At 44.1% G+C, this 17,534-nt stretch overlaps 1 protein-coding gene across 1 annotated transcript in view; it reads right to left on the minus strand.

The window, feature by feature from the left end:
* Positions 1–17,534, minus strand: part of LOC138286968 (uncharacterized) — a 417,069-nt gene that overhangs the window by 258,907 nt on the left and 140,628 nt on the right. The window lies entirely within an intron of this gene.

Below are 17,534 nucleotides of genomic sequence, written 5' to 3' on the forward strand. Positions count from 1 at the left end.
CTTTTGACACATAAGGGTGTCCCTACCAAACTGCAGTGCTAGAGAAAATGGGCTTTGCCCCAGAAATACTATGTTGGATAGTCATACTATATACCAACCCAGTGGCTCAGGCACAGTTGGTGAGATTTCTGCCGTGTTCAGTATACATCGGGGCACCAGGCAAGGATTGCTATTGTCACTGATCATATTTGCCCTAGCAGTTAAACCATTTGTGAGCATGGTGTGTATACAGGGGCCACAGTGGGGATACCAATTGGAGGCACATGGGAGACTATTTTGCTGCATGCAGATGATACCTTGGTGTACCTCCACAAACCCCATGGAACCCTCCCGCAGGTGAAGAAAAAGCTTGAAGATTTCAGAAGCATGTTGGGCTTAAAAGTGAATTGGGCTAAGTCCTGCTTGTTCCCCTTGTATATTGTTATACAACAAGAGCGCAGGGCTACCTCTCCTGGCTCTGGGATGGCAGTGCGCACATTCAGATATTTGTGGAAATATATATACCATTACAGATGGAGTACAAGGGAACTTGGTGAACGTGCTGGCTAGCATGTGCAACTCCTTTACATTCTGGGGATCATTACCCTTGTCTCCCATGAGCAGAATGACAATAGCCAAGCTGCTAATATTGCCCAGGCTATTGTACCAGTTTTCAGCACTGCCTGTCCAGTTGCAAAAATGCTTCTATTGAGACCTTAATTCTACCCTCATCAACCGGATTTGGCGATCAGGTCAGAAGGTCTCATCAGGATTCTTCCACACCCTGCACATGCTTCGGAAGATCTACAAGTGGATCCCAACCAAAACCAGAAGGGCAGTCACCAAGGCCCTCGTCAGCAGCCGCCTCGACTACGGCAACACACTCTATGCCGGAACTACTGCCAATACCTGGAAAAGGCTGCAGCGTATCCAGAACGCCTCCGCCCGACTCACTACTAACGACCCCCGTCACAGCCACACCTCTGCCCTTCTGAGAGACCTACACTAGCTGCCTAATGACAAGAAAATCATCTTCAAACTCGTGACCAACGCCAACAAGGCCCTACACGATTCTGGACCAGCCTACCTCAACCACAGACTCTCCTTCTACACTTCCGCCAGACAGCACTGCTCCGCCAACCAGGCCCTCGCCAACGTCCCCCGCATCCGGAAGACCACAGCCAGAGGAAGATCCTTCTCCCACATCGCCACCAAGACCTGGAACACCCTCCCCATCCACCTCAGACAGTCCCCCACCCTATCACAATTCAGGAAGGACCTTAAGACTTGGCACTTCGACGGTTCTCACCTTCCCGCTCCTCCCCCACCTCCAGCGCCTTGAAACCCTCACTTGTGAGTAGTCGTGCTTTACAAATCCATGATTGATTGAGAAATAGGGTGATGGGGAGACAGAGTAAAGCTTACAAGAGAGTAAATGTTATATTCTTTTTTATTTATTTATTATTTCATTTATGTATATATTTAAAATTTTTATTTATTTAATTATTTGTAATTTAAATTATTTATAGATTAAATTTTTGTATTTATGTTTCTCTAGTACAGTAGGACTAGAGTAATAAGTAAATAGACATCTAAATACGTAGTAAGGGAATATATGTGCAAGGAATATAATAATGGGTATAATAATATGAGAAGAAAAGTAGAATTGTATAAACACAGACTTTCAACATTTGTAATATTTGAAGTTAATTAATAAGTGTACATTTCTAACATTCATTTATCTTTCCTCAATTTTGAATTGCGAAATGCTTGCTGTTAAACAGTTAAGATAACATTTGTTCATTGTGATATAAAGACAAAAGCAGGGATTCATAAGTATCTAATATAACAACTTGTATAGGAGCTATGCAATGACCTAGGAACATGTTAACCATAGAATAATATACACATATATATGTATATACACACATATCTATATATATACATACACACACGCACGTACACACACACACACACACTTAACCATGAGTAAATATACATTTGTTAAAAAGCTTAAATAGTATGTGTATAATTTATTATTAAATAGTAACAATACATATTTATTAAATAAATAACTATACTATACATAGCTAGAATATACACATAATCAGATTACAAATATTTGTTCATTGTGATATAAAGACAAAAGCAGGGATTCATAAGTATCTAATATAACTACTTGTATAGGAGCTATGCAATGACCTAGGAACATGTTAACCATAGAATAATATACACACACATATATATATATATATATATATATATATACACACACACTTGCACGTACACACACACACACACACAATTTAACCATGAGTAAATATACATTTGTTAAAAAGCTTAAAGAGTATGTGTATAATTTATCATTATTAAATAGTAACAATACATATTTCTTAAATAAATAACTATACTATACATAGCTAGAATATACACATAATCAGATTACAAATATTTATCAACACAGGCATATGCAGTCTATTGCTTTTTGTATATGGTGATTATGAAGGAAAAAGCCAACTCTTGAGTAGTCTTCTGAAGGCAAGATAGTTATCAGTGGATCTTATATTTGGGGGTAATGAATTCCATAGTTTGGCTGTTTGAACAGAGAAAGATGTACCATATAATGTCTTTTTCTTGTATGGTGGTGTTTTAAGGTGGGGTGCCAATCTTGAGCAGAGGTTTCTTTGTTGAATGTATTTGGTTATTTTGTTTCTGATGAAAAGTGGTCCTGTTCCATGTATAGCTTTGTGGGCAATACAAAACAGCTTGAAGGTGGATCTTCTGGCAATGGGTAACCAGTGTAGTGCTCTCAAGGCAGGGGAGATGTGGGCTTGTGGCTTTACATGCAATAGTAGCCCGGCAGCTGAGTTCTGAATACTTTGCAGTTTTTTCATAATAGATAGAGATGATCCATGGTAGAGGCCATTGGCATAATCCTATTTGAATAGCACAAGAGAGATAGTAGCCTGCACGTTGTGTGGAAATCCGAGGTGGGGGAAAATGCGTCGCAGAGTCTTCAAGGTGATGAAGCATGATTGTGCTAATTTTTCCACTTGGGCATTCATTGTTAACTTGGTGTCCATGGTAATTCCAAGGTTTTTAGCTTCCTTGGATACTTGAGGAGGTGGTCCGAGATCATCAGGCTAGGCGCACAGTGGATCATAATTTTTCCAGTCGCCACATGTGAGTATTTCCATTTTGGAAACATTCAGTTTGAGATGGTTCCAAGTCAACCACTGATCAACGGCTCCGAGGCAACTGAAGATTTGTGAATTTTCAATGTCTTTGGGGCATTCCAAATTAAGTAGTATGTGTGTGTCATCTGCATAGTTGTAGCATGTACGTTGAAAATCATTGATCAATTTTGGCAATGACATCATGTAGATGTTGAAAAGCATAGGTGAGATGATTGATTCTTAAGGGACCCCTGCTTTTGTGAGGTAGGGTTTGAAAATAGGATGTAATCCAGTCGAGAGCAGTCCCTTCTATGCCGGCTTCTTGGAGTCTTGGAATTAGGGTGTCATGGTCTGAGAGGTTCAATAGAAGTAGTGCAGCAACTCCATTGCGGTCGACTGTGTTTTTAAGATCATCCCAGATTGCTGTGAGTGCCAATTCAGTGCCTCTTCCTGGACGGAATCAAGTTTGGTAGTCTGAAAGTATGGAATTGTCTTCAATGAATTGTGACATCTGGGCGACTGCTGCTCTTTTTATCAGTTTGCCCAGGAAAGGTCCATTTGTGATTGGTCTGTAGTTGTTGGGGTCCTGCGGGTCTAGGCTGGTTCTCTTTAATAACGGACATGTGCATGACTTTTTCAGGTCTTCAGGAAACGTTCCTGTAGTTAAAGGGTTATTGATGATTCTTCTAACAGGTGTGGCAGCAGAAGTAGATAAAAGAATGTTCTTGAAGATGTGTGATGGACAAGGGTCAGAAGGGCTACCGGAAGGCCTGCTTGCTTTGACCAAATCCATAAATTCAGCTTGTGATATTTGTTTGAAGGAGTGCAGTAAGATGCAGTGCAGTGGCACAGATTCCTCACAGTGCAGTAGGATGCAGTGCAGTGCAGTATAAATATTCCTCACAGAGCAGATTTGAGGTCTGAGGGGGTCTAAAGTTGAAGATAACTGCACAGACAGACAGGGGGTCCTTCCTTCAGACACCAGAGACTGTCTTTTTGTTTGCTGCTTTGTTGATCTCTAGGGTTGCCGCCTTTCCCATACAAAAATACTGCCCATCTGTTAACATTTTCATATTCTGCAAAGGGCTGGGCATAGGGTCAGATGATTGAAGCATTAGCGACTCACAAACCAGTCGCAAAGTGGTTTACGACTGCAAAACAACACAAATGGGATGTTCGAAACACATTTGCAATTGGGGAATTACGAAGCAAATGTTCTGCAATTTCCTAAATTGTGTGACCGGTTTTTAAGACTCGTTATTTGGAAATAAGAAATAGAGAGTCGCAAATTGTATGTTCAAATCATTTGCATCAAGTCAGATCAGGTGGTAACTGACTGAAACCTATAAAAAAAAGGCCCAAAATGAATCAGGTTTCTTTCAAAATGGCAAATCTATGACAAATACAGGCTGAGTAGTGCTGTAATATTAGATCTGGGTACACTCCTAAGACCGCACCTTCGGAGCAGCACACTGTGCAATAATGCCATCCCCACACAGGTAAGGGTGCTGGGCTCAGTACACTTGTTAGCATCTAGTAGTTACCAGGGAGTCATTGCTGCTGCTAGTGGTGTGTGCCAGAGTGTTTTACCATGTTGTTGTGCTTCCCTCGATGCCATGTTAACACATATTAAGGAATACACCTATCTACCCAGAAATGCCCATAATATCCAAGCCACAAAATGGGATTTAGATCAGATTGACAATTTCCACATGTGATAGGGTGTGTAGATGGAACACATATGGCCATCTGCACCTGGGATACATACTACGAAAACCGAAAAAACACACATTCACTTAACATATGAGTGGGTTGTGATGCATAACACATCATCATTGACATTGGATCCCAGCATCCCAGAAACAAACATGATTCATTCATGTTCAGGCACAGTGGCATCTCCCAGTGGCTAGAACATGGAGAGTTTGATGATAGATACCTATTAGGTTGTTGTGTAGCCATTTTAGTAGTAAGCTTCATGCACGTTATTTTAGCATACTAGGCCTGCCGCTGTGCACCTAGATGTGTTTTATTCAGCTCTGCTTTATTATTTTTATAGTAGTGACTTTCACGGTCTTGTTTTATTTTCTTCTATTTGACTGTTTTTGCCTAGGCCAGCACTCTGTTCTCAAACAAGACATTCTTGCTCACTCTGTGCTTCTTCCAAGGCTATAGGAAGGTAGGTTGCCGGTGAACGTGGTATGAGTTTAGTCTCTGACATTCATAGAAAACACACATCCTTACGTAGGGACAGTTTCTCAGAACATCAGCTCTTTTATTATATAAACACTTCCCTGTCCTTTGCACGTTAGAGGGAGATTCCAGCCAGAGAACCACAACGGTATGCTGATTGCCGAATGCTTCGCTACAGATGCTAATGCAGAGTTCAGGCCTTTGCTCAGGTATGGGGGATGATGTCTTCCCAGGAGAACCTGAAGGGCAGATTTAGAGCTTAACACGCTGTGCTCTATTATAGTCTAGGTAGGAATTAGTCTATTGACTCTAGTGACAATATGGTAGCATTATTTTTATGCTTTGCTCTCTTTGTCACAATTTTCATCTAATTATGTTGTGTCATCTTGGTTATTGCAGCTCACGCTTTGCTAAATAAGATGCAGTTGTTTCATTAAAATCTTATTGAAACATACTGCCTCTGTTTGTCATTATGTACATGAGACTAATGTAACTGAGAGAAACGGAAGAGACCTAAGTGACCACAGCTTCCCTGAGAAACCACTTATGTCATGCGCTCGGCTGCTCCATCATCCCTGCACTTGGGTAGAGATGCAGCACTACTGCCGGAGCAGAACCCAGATTGGAGCGACAGGAGTCACCAGCAGTGGGTCAGACTCAGTCTCCCACACCACAGGCGATTCTGCTGTTCGAAACCCAGTAGTCTCATTGGAAAAATGAGAGCCTATGCGACAAGGTAATGCAGCTTACTACAATGTGTGAACTGTATTATTGTGACATTCATATTTTGAACAGACACTCATGTGTTTGTCTTTCCACAGGTGACAGCGCCTATGCCTTGAGACCTTGCATATGGACACCATACCTCTCACCAAGTAATCCCAGTGAGCAGCGCTACAATGTGGCACATAAACACACAAGAGGGATAATTGAGCAGACATTTGGGCTGTTGAAAGACAGATTTCAGTGGTGTTTGCACAAGAGTGGGGGTGCACTACAGTAAGCACTAGAAAATGCTTGCAAAATCATAGCAAAGTGTGCAGTGCTGCACAACACTGCCACCAGGAGAAGACTACAAATCACAGCATTAGACTCTGAGTCTAAAGATGATGATATCACACCTCCAAGGCAGCAACACGCAGAGGACAGGAGGGCAGTGGAGGGAAGATTGCAACAGGACCACATTGTCAACAATTATTTTGGAAGGCATCTCTACATGTATCCATGAATTTGACCATGTGGTCAAAAAAACAGACAGTTGATAATGTTTAGAAACTTCTGACTTTGTTGAAATGCATCATTAACAAAACTAACAACAGTGAGGTATGCAATGCTGGTTAATTCACCACAAATGGCCATGGCAACATATGTGTAACACACTGATTTAACATCATCATTACTTTCTGCCCCTGCGGACTGATGATGGTCTTTGCTCATTTGCCTCAGCAGTTAAGTGGATGCTGCATCTTTGTGTTGAGGTATCAATGGCAGACACTGCTAATGCTAGCGTGGTCCTCCCTACCACGACACTTGCCTGTTATGTTGCCTGAAATGCATCCACGGCTGGTGTCAGGAGCTGTAATCCTCTTGCAGCATCACCAGTGAAGAGGCCCAATTGTACTTCAACATTTACAGTTCTCCTGCATAGTGTAGTCGTGGCATGTGCCAATCTGCCAGTTGAGCAACTCAGTGTGTCCAGTTTGGTGGCAAGGTGCCTCTCCTTGTGCTTCTGGTTGGTGTCACAGGCAGCAAGTTGGACACACAACTGTTCAATTGCAGCTGTCGTGCTGTCCATCTTCATGTCCATGAAATCCTGATTTTCTGCCAACTGTCTGGACACATTGTCCAATCCTATTGACATTGTTTGTTGCATAGTCTGAAACGTTCTATTCATGATTTGTATCTGTTTTTGTTGCAAACGCCAAACATGTAACATTTTTCTAGGCCTTTAAACACCTGCTCGGTGTCAGCAGTTTGTGGACTGGAGGGATTGCCTGCACAACGGGTCGTGGCCTGCGCAACGGGTCTTGGCCTGCGCAACGGGTCTTGGCCTGCGCAACGGGTCTTGGCCTGCGTCGTGGCCTGCCGCGACCCAGAATGCGCTGCTGGCGTCGTCTCACCACCAGAGCTGTGCCGATGCTTGCCTGTGTTTGGGCCATGAACGCCTCTTCGGATGTATGCTGCGGTGCATGCAGCACTACTGGTGTGCCCTTGTGACGGTGGAGATGCACAGTATGTGTGCTGTTGATTCTCCTCCTCATCCATACGAGTGGTCCCACAATCATCTGGGTCAGCCCCCTCTGTGTGCCGTGGAACGCTGTCTGTGGTGCAGAAGAAAGTGACAATTATAGTTGATTTTGATTTGTCTGTGCATGACATTTGTTTGCTGTTAGTACACATTAGAATTGAATGCATATTGCACTGTGTCCAATGTACTACGTGTCCCAGAATGCACTTATATGGCTGTAGTGAAGGTTAACTATACATGTGCCTGTGTACATATTACATTGTTAGGGGGATGTGCTGCAACTACCTGCGTTAGGTCCTGGTGTTGAGGTGTCTATATACCCAAATACTCCAACTGCCTCTGGCTCAATGGTGCCGTCCACTAGGGTCTCCATGGCTGTGGTACTGTACTTGGTCCTTCTCCTGTCGCACGGCTCTCAGCCAAGCGTAAAGCCACTTCCTCTTAAGTTCTGGACCTGAGGTCATACCATCATTTGCGGATTCCATCCACAGACCTCTATGTCACTCCAACGGCATTGATTCTGGCCTTCATTTCCAACCAGGGTTTTCTTTTTTGAGCATCAGGGACATTTATTCAGGCCTTGCGGAAGAGTTGCTCATGATGGTTACAGCATTCCTCAGTGAGGATTTCTAGCTCTTTCTCTGTGAATTTTTATTTTTCTCCTTCTGCTGCCAGGCCCTTTATCTGACTCTTGGTTTGCCATCCTTAGTGAAGGTTGTATTTTACTTGGCTCAACACAGTCACTCCCAGCAGCAGTCTGCTCCATCTCCTCTCTGTGGGCTGCACAGTGTGGAAATACTGAGTGCTTCCTGGTTTGGGGCTCAGGCACCTGACACAGGAAGTACTTTTATGTATTTAAGGGAGCGTGTGCAAATTGTGATACTATTCACTATTAGGGAATCGCAAATTGCAACTCCATTTGCAATTTTGGTAATCGTTATTTGCAAGACACCTATTTGCGAGTCGCACAAATAGTGAGTCACAATTAGGGGCGCATTTAGGTACAATCAGTCCATTTTGCGACTACCTAATTGTGTTTCAGAGGTTACTGCAATTAGGTAAGGGCAAAAGAGAGTTTTCGATCACCTGGCCCATAATTCTGCAGTATATGATCATTTTAACATGGTCTCTGTCTTTATTTAGCTGTCAGGGGTAATATGGGCAAAAGTACAACGCATTTAAAAGTTTTTTCTTCTTACATTTACTTTTGAAATTATGAACTGATAAGGTGAAAAATATCTGCTTTAAGTGATTTTTAAAATTTTTGTTACGACCGGGATTCTGGCCATGCCGGTATAAAACCGCTCAGGAGGCAACGCCACTCACCACCTCCCTCCAAACAATGGATGACTTACACAACAAAAAAACAATAGGTGGTAGTTACAATAAATTCACAAGACAGAGCAATTAGGTTTGATCCACACAGAGATTTCTCACTCAGTGGATGGTATGATGAAAAGTAGTGAGTGATGTGGGGTCTGAAGGACTGAAAGGTTTTCACCACTCAAAAATGTTAGACTCGTTCAAATAGTCTCCTATTAGGGTTGCCACCTTTACCAAAGAAAAATATTGACAATTTGTTCATGTTTTAAGATTTTACAAAGGCCTAAACAGGATACTTAAATTAGACTTTTCATTAATTGTCTGTATTCACCTTTAACATGGCTTTACTGCTTTGTGTACTTTAACTATCATTCATGGATCATTAAGGAAGCTATATTAAGTGCACATGGAAAAGAGGAAAAGTACCGGTTTTAGGTGATTTTTCTACTATTTTACTGGCTGGGACATTAACATACTGGTCATGCCTGTAAAGAACTGACCAGGTGGTAACTGTAGCTCCTAAATCATAAGACACTCCTTGTCCAATCAATCAATTAATCAGCATTTGTAGAGCACAGCACTGTCACCTCTGTCTCTTGAGTTTGTTCCTCAAGTCTGCCAATGAGGGTGATGTTCGGAGGGGGAGGGGTAGGTCATGCTTTGGAGATGATGTAGGAGAAGGAGCGGCCACCACTACAGTTGCACTGGATTCTGTGTGTGTGCATGACGACCAGCGAGGAAGAGCACAGGTGTCTGGCGGGCAGATGGAGGCTTAGTTGGTGGTTGATGTAGACTGGTCCTTGATCACGTAGAGCATTGTAGGCGTGCGAGAAGAGCTTGAACTGGCATGTCTTCTGGACAGGGAGCTAATGGAGGTTTGTGAGGTGGGGGGGTGATGTGGATGCATTTGGGGAGGTCTAGGATGAGTAGGGCTGCCATGTTCTCTATAGTCTGGAGTAGCTTGTGAAGCTGGGAAGAGATGCCGGAGTAGAGTGTGTTCCCATAGTCAACATGGCTGGTGACAAGGTTGTGGTAGGCTTTCCCAGTGTTGACTGGGACCCATCTGAAGATTCTGCAGAACATGGGGAGGGTGTCGACCAGAAGGAAGCAACTGTGTTGACTTGGTGCTTCATGGTGAGTTTGCTTTTGAGGATAATGTTGAGGTTGCACGTGTGGTCCGTAGATGTGGGAGTGGGAGTTTGAGATCATTTGTTTTCATCCAGTTGGCTATGTTAGTCATGAGGTTGCAGAAGTTTGTCTTGGTGGTGGATGATCTTCTGTGAGTGTGAGGATGAGCTGGGTATCGTCTGTGTAGGAGATGATGTTGAGTCCATGGGATCTGATGATGTCGGCCAGGGGGCCCTCTACGTGTTGAACAAAGTGGGACTGAGTGAAGATCCTCGGGGTACGCTGCATATGATGTTCTTGGGTGTGGAGGTGAAGGGAGGCAGCCGGACGCTCTGGATACGTCCTGTCAGGAAGGGGGTGATCCATTCCTGTATGCTGATGCTGTGGAGTCTGTTGATGAGGGTTTGGTGAGAGATAGCGTTGAATGCAGCTGATAGGTCGAGATAGATCAGGGGAGCGGTTTTCACGCAATCAAGGAGTTTTTTTAATTAATCTGTGGCAGCAATGAGTGTGGTTTCGGTGCTGTGGTTAGTGCGGAATCCTAATTGGAAAATGTTGATTAGGTTGTTTTCTTTCAGGTTGATTGATGGCCTTCTCTTGAGAGATTAGTTGGTAATTTTTTATTTCTCTGGGTTCGGCAGAGGGTTTCTTTAGGAGGGGTCTGATTTCCAAGTGCTTCCATTTGTTCGTAAAAACTGCTCAGGTGATTGAGGGGTTGAGGATGCTGGTAGGTTCCATGCTGATGTGGTTGATTCAGAATTTAAACAGGTGGACGGGGTACAAGTCAGTGGGTGACCCGGAGTGGACGGATGACATGATGGCCGAGGCGAATTATGAGGTGAGTGGTGTCCACGTGATGATTGTTCTATTGGTGTGCACTGGGTGGTTGAGAGTTGGGGGGATTGAGAGAGTTCAGACTGGAGATTGTGGGTTGGGGGTCAAAGTTGTTGTAGATAGTAGTGATCTTGCTGTGAAAGTAGCCTGAGAGAGTGTTGCAGAGTTCTTGGGAAGGGTGGATAGAGTTCTCTGTGGATGTTGGGTTAAAGAATTCTTTGACTATTTCGAATAGTTCTTTTGTGTGGTTAGCTGGTTTGCCAGAAAGTGGGCTTCCTTTTTTTTACCAGCTCACAGACGAAATGTTTTGCGGGTGACATATATGTCAAAGCTTGAGTAAAGACAGCACCCCTATACCTCTCCAAGGGCCCCCTGAATTTACTGATATTATGAATGCAGGTAAATGTGGAGGCAGAATTACCAGGCAATTACAAGTGGAATCCTTGCAAATGATAATTAACTGGACAAATTGATAATTCTGCAATTGGTTCCCCTTGTAAATCTATATTGAACAAAAATACACTGTTCCAAAAAAAATAAAAGGAGGAAACATCGCCAGGCACTCCTATCTTCAGGAGCTAAAGACCCTCACACATCTTGTTAGATGTCATGCTTCATCATAGGGTAGCGCCTCGTCAGACTGGCGCTGCAATATCTGACAGGCCCCACACGGGGGCTATTTGCTGGAGATCTTAGCTGTTAATGTGTGCCACAGTAAAAAGCACGTAGGATTGTGGCCACATGATTTGTCACTTCGATATTAGCATTAAATATATTTTTGAACATGTTCGCGTCTCACAGTCGTCCAGTCGGATCATATGGCGCTTCTTCAGGACCAGAAACCAACACTAACTTCTCCTGAACTAAAATCTAAATTGTGTACACACATTTTGGAGAAAAAAATGAAAAAAACAATAAGTTGACTTACTCACATAATTCCCACATCAAATTGATGTAGTCTAGAAGAGCCTATCCTAAATTATGGACACAGCTCCATGGGACAGGCAAGCCTCTAGACTATCATTGTAAATTTATCAACGACAGTATGTCCAGGAACCTACCCGGGGCCGCTATCCCGAAATGTGGGTTAACCTGTACAAAATTTAGATTTTTCTATCAATAATTTTACCATCATACACTGATTCTATTGCCAAGCCAGTCATACTATGGTTGAATGATTCTCTGCAAATAAGAAACTCATAAAATATATTTACATACAATTAATCTAACAATAAATAATTTAAATTGTTCGTGGTGAGCCGTCCAATCTCCCAAGGATGTGGAACACCACTGTGGAAGTACAACTATGGTGGGTGCATTTACGGATGCATGTGATGATGGAAATGAGCCTCAGTTCTCCTGCATTAGGTCTTGGGAGGTAAATGTCGAGCACTGCAAGCATTAACCAGAGAGTTACTGCTAACATTTTCCTACTTTCAATTCTCTTGCTTTTGGACACTGTTCTCTTGCTGCTGTCACAGAATCATCAGTGTTGCATAATGCGCCCAAACACCACAATCAGCTGTGAATATTCTCCAGTACCTGCTTGTTTACTGGGTCTGAGTGTGTTCGGTTTATAGGTTTTAGCACTAATTCCTGAAATTAGCTGAAAATACCCTTGTTAGTCCAAGCATTGTACATAGTGTTGCTTTTACAGGCAGCATGAACAGGTGTGCTTGGATGTTTTTCTTTATAACTCTACTTCAAAGAAAAAACACTTTTCCTGTAAATAGATTACAAACTACGAAATGCAAATGTAACAGAAATTGAATAAACAATATTTAACGGGCATAAATATTATCTCTTCTTTACCATCTTTGAAACTTAGCTAGGGTTATTTTACTATATATAGATATTTAACTAAATGTTCTGTTGATCACGTCACATCTTACTTTCTTCTGAAAAGGAGGTGATTTACCAGTGTTCACATAGTAACTTAGTAAAAAAAAAAGGGCAAGGAGTGGCGTATCTCTTTAGCTACTGGGACTGCAACCACATACTGCAAGTTGCCAGGTACAAGGATCCCTGGTGAATCTCCACGGCCTCAATTAAAATGTATACAGACTACACTACAGAAGTACAGCCACTCTTGCTGGTCACACTGAAGCTCCAGCAACTCAGCCATGAAATATTCTCTTACGTACACAGCCAAATTGCCTATGGTGGACTCTGAAGCCACCCTATTTTTCACAACAACCTTATCGCTTGATATAGAGAAGGCTTTTGAGATCTTAGGGTGGCCCTACCAAATTGCAGTGCTAGAGAAAATGGGCTTTGCAACAGAAATACTGCATTGGATAGGTATAGTATATATCAACGCAGTGGCTTGGGTCTGCCATGCAGTGAGCTTTCTGCCATGTTCGGTATACATCGGGGCACCAGCCAAGGATTTCTATTGTCACCGATTATATTTGCCCTAGCGATTAAACCATGTGCAAGCATGGTGTGTATACAGAAGCCACAGTGGGGGATACCGATCGGTGGAACCTAGGAGGCTATTTTGCTGGATGCGGATGATGCACTGGTGTAGCTCCACGAACCCCACGGATCCCACCCACAGGTGACGTAATAATAGAAGATTTCAGAAGCATGTCAGGCTTAAAACTGAATTGGACTATGTCCTGCCTGTTCCCTTTGTGTAGTCTTACACAACAAGAGCGCAGGGCTGCCTCTCCTGTCTCTGGGATGGTAGTGTGACATATTCAGGTATTTGCGGATAAATATATACCATTCTGAGAGAGATCTAATACAAGGGAACCTGGTGAAGGTGCTGGCTGGCATGCACAACTGCTTGATATTCAGGGGATCATTGCCCCTCTCTCCCATGGACAAAATGGCAATAGCCAAACTGCTACTATTGCCCAGGCTATTGTACCATTTTTCTGCACTGCCTGTCCAGTTGCCAAAATGCTTCTATCAAGACTTTAATTCTACTCTCATCCTACTCGACGATCAAGCTCTGCAGTGCGCTAGGTTCGCTTCCTACTGCCTTATCGCCTCCACTCCCTTCCTGCCGCCCACAGCACGGAAGTGGGTCTCCCATCAAGCAGCTCCCCATTGGTTTCCTTTATTTATCATTTTATTTTTCTTTCTTTTTTGTTAGCAGTTTACGAAGCAGTTGTCAATTTACATATATTGTTTAAATGTGGAGCAAAGGTTCTTTTAACATATTGTGACAAATGTAAAGCTGTCTCCTTCAGGTGGTGTAACCTGAAATATTGATCCGATAGCATATCGTAATCACTGTATAATACCTGATAATCACAATAAACAGATTAGAAAAAAAAACAAATTCTACTCTCATCAACCTGATTTGGGAACCGGGTCAAAAGAAAGCAGCACTGCACAAACTATATGCTCCACCTGAACGAGCGGACTGGGTGCTCCCAACTTCGAACTTTACTATGTCGCTGTGGGTGACACAGTGGCTTGCTGGACCCTTCTGGTAGAGGTCAGTCGTTCTCCATAACTTGAGGGCTGCCATATAGTGGAGTGGCCCCTGACCACCGCCAAGACCTCCCTTGCATCGGCCGCAAGGCCAAGACAGCCAAGTACTGCTGGCGGACATACATCCAACCTAAGCATGCTTGTATGCCGTATTCACCAGCTCTACCCCTATGGACACTCTAGGAGTTTCACATCCTAAAGGAAAATCATAAGGTTGGCCCGGAACGGAAGCAGGTCTGGCCACTTTGGGAGACCTGTACACACACAAGATTCTGCTGACAGTCCAGGAACTTAGAAAACAATACGATATAGATGGGGGTCAATTTGTGACTTATAATGCACTGATTAACATGATAGGCATGTTATGGGAACCAGATTGGGTCGAACCAAAAGCTACCTAGACGGCACTATTAACACATGGATATGACAGATGAGTGATCACAGACTCAAACACTATGACGTTCCCACACAGAAAGAGAAATGGGCCGGCATTGAGGATCCAAACATCTCAGAAAAACAATGGTACACAACGGTGGGCTATGTCTGTAAGGCCTCCAGGAACCCCTGCCTAAAATACACTCAGTTGAACTACCTACACCAGTTGTATCTCACACCAATGTATTTAAACTGCATGTTCCCTGGAATCAACCCCAGTTGCCCACACTGCCTGTGCCTTACTGCAGACTATTATTACATAGTGTGGATCTGTGCGGTCATAGGGCGATTTGCGGCAATGGCACTATCATTGTAAACAGAGGCCACGGGATGGGCTTTACTCCATAACCCCTCCACCCCCAGAGTGCATATTAGGAATTCTTGTGCATACACAAAATAACTGTGCCTTTACTTGGACTTTCACCACATAGGGGGCCATTACGAGATTGGCGGGCGGCCGCCATGCGGGCGCCAATGCAGCCGCACTCCCGCGGACCCTATTACGACATCCCCGCCAGCCCAGCGGGGATGGGGCCGCAACATAGGAGCCAGCTCCTAATGGAGCCGGCGGTGTTGCGGCCGTGCAACGGGTGCAGTAGCACCTGTTGCGCTTTTCACTGTCTGCTATGCAGACAGTGAAAACCTGGCCGGGGCCCTGTTAGGGGGCCCCTGCACTGCCCATGCCAGTGGCATGGGCAGTGCAGGGGCCCCTAGGGGCCCCAGGACACCCCTTACCGCCAGCCTCTTCCTGGCGGCGCAAACCGCCAGAAACAGGCTGGCGGTAGGGGAAGAAATAATCCGCAGGGCAGCGCTGCTTGCAGCGCTGCCCTGGTGGATTATCACCGCTGGGGCTAAAACGGCAGGAAACCGCCGACCCCCATAGTGTGGATCGGCCCAGTCATAGGGCTATTTGGGGCAATGGCACTGTCACTATTAGCAGAGAACACTGGATGGGCTTTACTCCCTGACCTCAACCCCCCAGAGTGCATTTTAGGCGTTCTTGTGCGTACACAAATATGGTGGTGAAATTTATTGACCTATCTTTCATACATGTTAAAAAGTGCACAGCGATGGCCTGGAAGACAGCGGATGTCCCGAACATACTGTTGAGGTTGAGAGACCTACTCAAATGGGCAACCGTGGAGGTCACAGCCTGTCGCTCGCTTCCTACTCACACAGGGAGAGCTCACGCCGCAATGCTGGGGATGCATACCTAGAAAAGCTGGTGGTGAAAACTGACGACAGGCCACTGTGAATGCCCACACCATACTCACTATCACCAGTGCAACACGACATAACAGGTACAACATGTGAACCCAAGCCACCTCCCTCCCTCTACCCGCCCCACATTATCCTACCCTGTGTAATGTTGGTACACTCCGAACCATGGTATAACTCATACGTGACACCAGAGGGCAGAATATCCTTGCTCAAAGGGACATTACAGCAACTCCACGAACACTTTGTTGGGCAGGTTATTAGACTACTAGTACCAAACTACTTATGCCCAGTATGTATAGATTTCTTGTTGTGTAACAGGGACTAATGCGTCTCACTTACTTACAGCCCAACACATGAGCTCCTGGACTTCCACAAGTTGCAATACACAGTCTACTGTTCTCATGGGATGACTTGAAAGAGGCACTGTGATTTTTATGTGTCACAATGCTGTTGTACCATCAATGTTCCAGATTCTAGTAAAGTACAGAAAGACACTTTTTTGTTGATTTGCACACTTTCAGGGAGAGAGTTGATCTGATAAGAACTTGTAGTGGGTCCCAAAGCTTCCAGGCTTTGGCAGTGGAGGACTTTTCGAGGGTGGACATCTATGTTATACGAGGGGACTTGAGACAGTGACTTATATCCTAGTATTCTGTTCTTGGTGGATAGCTCAAGCCTTCATGAAGAGATGGCAGTGAGTTTATTTAGACACTCAGTGTGGGAGGCAATATGCTGACCACACACATTGAACAAGGCTTCAATCAACTGTGTGCGGATCTCTGTTGGAGAAAGTTACTCATAAGATTCCAAGCAACAGGTCTGCAGTGAGAGCAAGCAAAAGCTAGACATTCAAACACAGAAGGCCTTCTTAGGATACTGTCATGTGCTTCGTCTGCCCCATTTTTGTGCCAAACATTTTATTAATGTGTACATTCTTTCACAGATTCATTCCTAAAAAAACATGTTTTTGTTTTTCATTCACAAACATAACCATTTCTACAGGGAGCAACATCCCTGGTTTCTTGCCAAAACTGACCAAAGAAGTCAAGCAAGAGCACTCATTTTCAAGCATCCTTTGCACAGAAACTGCAAATCATCCCCAACCTGCTCCCCCCAGAGGGGGGGCAGATAGTGCACTAAACACCAGGCATTCCAAAACTGAGCCAAAACAAACAAAAGGAAGGGGAGGCCTGTCCAGGCAAGGAGCCATATCCCATCCCAGAAGGGGCAACAATGTCTTTCTGCCGCCACAGGGGCAATGTATGAAAGGGCCTCTCTTTTTGACCTGATTAGTCCCCACTTTTTGGCTGGTGTATGATGAAGCCTAGAAATTGTTAGTGCCCAGAGCCCATGCTAACCAGGTTTCCTGGGTCGGAGCTCTTTCCCTAAACTGTTGTAATGCATAGGCACAATTGGAAACACCTTTAGCTGCCACTATAAGTCCCTAGTAAAAGGTACTTAGGCACACAGGGCATGGGGTGCTAAGGGTAGAACCCTGAGGGCAGCAGTACTGATTGTGCCACCCTCTAGGACCATGCACCCAGATGCAA

This window comes from Pleurodeles waltl, chromosome 4_1, assembly GCF_031143425.1.
Source record: "Pleurodeles waltl isolate 20211129_DDA chromosome 4_1, aPleWal1.hap1.20221129, whole genome shotgun sequence".
NCBI lineage: Eukaryota > Metazoa > Chordata > Amphibia > Caudata > Salamandridae > Pleurodeles > Pleurodeles waltl.